The sequence below is a fragment of the Saccostrea echinata genome, unplaced genomic scaffold (assembly GCF_033153115.1).
Source record: "Saccostrea echinata isolate AGI-Se365-2 ecotype Australia unplaced genomic scaffold, CSIRO_AGI_Sech_v1 ptg000008l, whole genome shotgun sequence".
NCBI lineage: Eukaryota > Metazoa > Mollusca > Bivalvia > Ostreida > Ostreidae > Saccostrea > Saccostrea echinata.
Genome location: NW_026889757.1, coordinates 5973304 through 5978030, shown reverse-complemented (window position 1 = coordinate 5978030; position 4727 = coordinate 5973304). Strand labels below are relative to the sequence as shown.

Genomic DNA, 4727 nt, shown 5'->3' with positions numbered 1-4727 from the left:
GATATTTTCACCCCATTCTAATTTTTAAAATATTCTCTCTTTCACCCTTGAAAACAATTTTGCCCTTTTCAAATTTGATCAGACACATTTGTGTTTAAAAGATATATGCTGCCTTCTTCGAATTTGTCCTGTTTTAAATTCACCTACTTGTAAGGAGGGCAGAATTGGAAAAATAAAACTGGGGCGAAAAATTTCCAGAACAAAGTACCATTACTTGCCTGCCTGTTGTACTATAACTCCTCCAGCCTTACAATATTCTATAATCATTGCTTTCATGCGATACCCCCCAGTGGATTGATGGTCTCTTTTCCAAATTATATGCACTTTCTAAAAAGAATGAATTTGTCAATTTATAAAATTTAGTATTACAAGTTAATAAAGACAGTAAAACAATGTTATCAACATTTATATGCAAATGAACCTCTGTATAAATCACTAATAAATGATTGACAACTTGTATGGAATATATCGAATACCCTTAATTTTGCATTTGGAAACTCAGCATTAAGGCCAAACAAAAAAATATGTGTGGTTCCAGTTACACCTCCCAAAAAATAGGGTAGGTAGGGATTTTTTTTTTTTTTTTTTTTTTTTGTACAAAATAATTTTCTAAATTTTTCTAAATAATACCTATTTCTTTTCGTTAGCATAAGTGAACTATTTTATGTGTAGAGTGTTAGATATGTTTTCTCTTAAGCATATGGATTAGATATGTGCTTAAATGTGTGAATAAAATGTCTTGGGTATTTAAACAGTTGTCTGCCGATTCTATTCATTCGAGTTCATACTCATCTAGAAAATACAATGTTTGAAGAAAATCAGCATGAGCAAATTGAATTATTTAAATGTTATTTGGATATTATATTTTCTTTTTTTAGAATGTTATGTGTTTACGAAGATGATATGTGCTATCCTTGTTTTTAAAGGATGCTATTAATTTCAGAATTGTATATTATAAGTAAAATTAATGGATATCTTAAGCATTATACATTAAATCTTAAATATAGATCATGATTTCTCTATCGGAAGTCTTTATACAGGTATATAAAATCTAAAATTGTACATTATAGAATGCGAAAAAACAGAAATATTTTGTGTAGAGCTGAGTATATAACTCATAACTAATAAATGTTTTGTTTATTTTGAATTCAGTCTTTTCCAACTATGGTTCAGAAAAGAAATGTTTTATTTGTGGATGAACAGAGTGAAGGAGAAAATAAGTGGCATTTCGATGTGGCGTTAAATATACTAGTCAACATTGGCAGGGGGCACCCTAGTTATGAATATGAAACAAATATTTTTAAATCAAAAATAATGAAAACACAATCTTTTCTTTTTGTAAAAAATAAAGTCCAAAGTGAACATCCTTTTTTTAAAATCAGTGTTTATAAATGAAATTAATTAATTACTTTTATCCAGAACAGTTCTTATTTTACTTAATAATAAATTCTGAACTATAAACTAGAAAACGGACATGAAAGTTCTGCTAAGAGCTGTCGGAGGAAAAGAATGTGACACCTACACTTTGTACAGTAATGTTTAAAACAAAATAAATCACCTAAGCAAGATGACATAGAATCATTCAAATTTGTCAGAATTACAAATATTTAATATTATTAAAATTTTAAATCCTTTCAAGAAACCTTTTTGCCTCATTGAAGACTTCATACTTCCAAGCTCATTTCTCATATATATTGGTGTTTTGCAAGTTGACTTTATTCATGTAAAATCAGCAGTCTTCTTTTTCACTTTTCCTCATGAACTGTTTTTTTTTTCTACTTTCGGTTTAAAAGAAATGATCCTGATATAAATTATTTAATAGTTTACAAGTTAATCTATCTTACACATTGGGCTAATTCTTGCGTAATCAATGCAATCAAATAAATGTTTTCTCATGTTATCTTCCCCCTAACTCCAAAAAACGTTATCTGGCCAGCTGTCTGTGTGCTTTCAAGCCAGAAGTGATTTCCTATCCTGACTTCACACCTTTGCGTGCATTAAATAATAAAGGGGCTAATCAGCATGCACTTGTTATAAACCAGCTGTAAACAGAGCAACTAACTGAATCTCGCCACTCTTGGGCATATTTATTTAATTTTGGCAACCAAAAAACAAACAAACAAAAAAACATGGCGCTGGAAAAAGGTATACTGCCACGCCATGCTAGCTTGCTTTAGATTTAACACCATCAAACACTTGCACTACGTGTTGAAACGATTTTTGCATGGAGGCCGCCATTGCTGGAACTAAAACTAATACCGAAGTGGATGACGGAAATCGCAGAAAATTCTGGAAAATAAATTTGAATATTGCCGAAAGGGAACCACACATATTTTTTTATTTGGCCTAATAATATTCCATACATGATTGAGCTGTCACCTGATGAACCTTTAATTCTTTTCTATTTTTATTTTTTATATGCTTTATATGTATATGAATTATAAGAGTAAATGTAAGTCCAAAAACTTATTTTGTGACATCAATTTCATACCTGTATTTGAGTTGCCTTTTTGAGGATATACCGGGTAGATTATTCAAAGTTGATGTACATGTAGTCTGAGATGCTGCAGTTCTCTTGTACTTTAGCTATAAAATAAATCTTAATGTATACAATTGTGTAAGATGAAAGAATATTTCAAACACTGCATGAAACAGACCAAAACTTTAACCAAAATATCCTCTATAACATGCTCTCTAAACTGAAGAATATATGGTCATATAATTGCAGTCATGTGAATTTTGTTCAATGATAAATGCAGAGAGAATTTGCAGAATATATAAAGAAAGTTTTATCGTTGGGATTGGGAAATAAGCACGTCTAGTACAATCTCTTAATTTAGCTATATAGCTTGAAATAGCTATTTAGCTTTATTAAGCTATTCAAAATAGCTTGATTTAGCTATTTATATGCAGTTTTGCATGTATTTGACTATTCATATATGTGCTATGGGCTATCGAAACAACAAGCAAAATCAAAGATAGCTCCAACTTTGCAACTTTTGATTACTTTTAAGCAAAAGATAAATTTCTATTATTTGAGTAACTGTCCACTACCTTGTGTGCATTGAGGCATGGATAAGTATGATTGCTTCTCATTGAATGTACAGAATTAATCAATTATCTTGTTGACCATAATTGGCCTCCTTTATAAATTCATTGAAGAAGTAACTGTATCAATTGCATATGTAGCCCAAAAACTTTTAGAATTTGAGTACAAAGTCTCTTTTGTTTCTATTTTCCTAATTATCTCCCCTTGTTTAAGGGTCACAACCCTAGTTTTAGTATAAACGGAAGCCCTTGGCCCAAGGATACCCTGTGACAAATTTGACAATAATTGGCCAAAGGGTTCTTGAGTTATGGCCCATATTCTAAAAAGTTTACGCACACCGCACAAATGGCCATAGCATTAGCTCTTTGGGCCTTTGGCTCAGAAGAGCTTAAAAAATGAACCTCTTACATTGACTTTTGGTCAATATTTTTTTTACAGTTTTTTGTTTAGTTTTTTGATGAACAGTGTACAGTATTTTCACCCAAATTCCTGTATTTTGAGGACTGCTGTACAGTATTTGGGCCTAAAAATTATCACATGTATGCAAGGAGATTTTAATGAGTGAGTTTTAAATGCATCAATTTCAGATGAGTTCAAGGTTGAGTATCATCACTGCACCAAGGTGCGACTTTTTGTGCATGCTGAGAAAAGTAAACATTTAAGAAAAAGTGTGATAAAATAGCTAAATTAAGCTATTCTGAACAGCTTAATAAAGCTATATATATAGCTAAATCAAAAGATTGTACTGGACCTGATAAGTGCTTTCAAACATTGAATACTTAAAAAACTAGACCTACTGACATGCAACAGCTAAATTTTTGTTGATAAATGAAGCGTATTCTGAACAAATCATTTACCCAAACAAAGGTGATGCTGTCACAAGATGACGTTCGTACCCATCTGACACTTACACTACTCCTCCTTAATCAGCTGGTAATAACATCATTATCCTCGAATTCAAGAAAAATCTGTTAATAAATTAGTTGGAATGATGATAACAAAACTATTCTTATCAGATACAAATGTATAATATAAGACTTCTATTTCACTCAAGAATACCCAAGCAGGTGACATTCTCTGACTTGTTTACCTGTACTTCGATCGAAATTCTCCTCCTACTTGCTCGCACCCAAGCTTTTACGACCCTCAATTTATCCATCGTAAGTCGGAGAACCCTCCGGCTTTGTACAACTGCTTAAACTTTCCTTATACGCTTTGTGTAAACCATAAACATGCATGACCCAATACACATCTCCATGTGTGAGGTACCTGGAAGTTAATATTATCGAAAAATCTCGCGAGTCACATGACGAGACTTACAGACCCTAACGCAGCCCGAATTTGCTTGGTTCCAATGAAAATCTAGATAATCTTGAGGAAGGGAGCATTCATTATTTGTTGTTGTAAGAAATGCGAATAGGTGATATCACCTATTCGAATAGGTGATATCACTCATTCAAATTGAATAGGTGATATCACTTATTCGAATAGGTGATATCACTTATTCGAATAGGTGATATCACCTATTCAGCACGAATAGGTGATATCACCTATTCGAACAGGTGATATCACCAATTCATTTCGAATAGGTGATATCACCTATTCGAATAAGTGATATCACCTATTCGAATAAGTGATATCACCTATTCGAATAGGTGATATCACCTATCCGAATAGG

General features: G+C 32.0%; 1 long non-coding RNA gene across 1 annotated transcript; it reads right to left on the bottom strand.

Annotated features, from left to right (window-relative positions):
* Window positions 1-221: 221 nt before the first annotated feature.
* Window positions 222-4518, bottom strand: LOC133181320 (uncharacterized). The gene is made up of 4 exons (XR_009720458.1): window positions 4140-4518; window positions 3907-4017; window positions 2492-2586; window positions 222-327 (listed from the first exon to the last, which is right to left on the bottom strand). It is a non-coding gene; the product is annotated as an uncharacterized LOC133181320 (long non-coding RNA).
* Window positions 4519-4727: the final 209 nt, after the last annotated feature.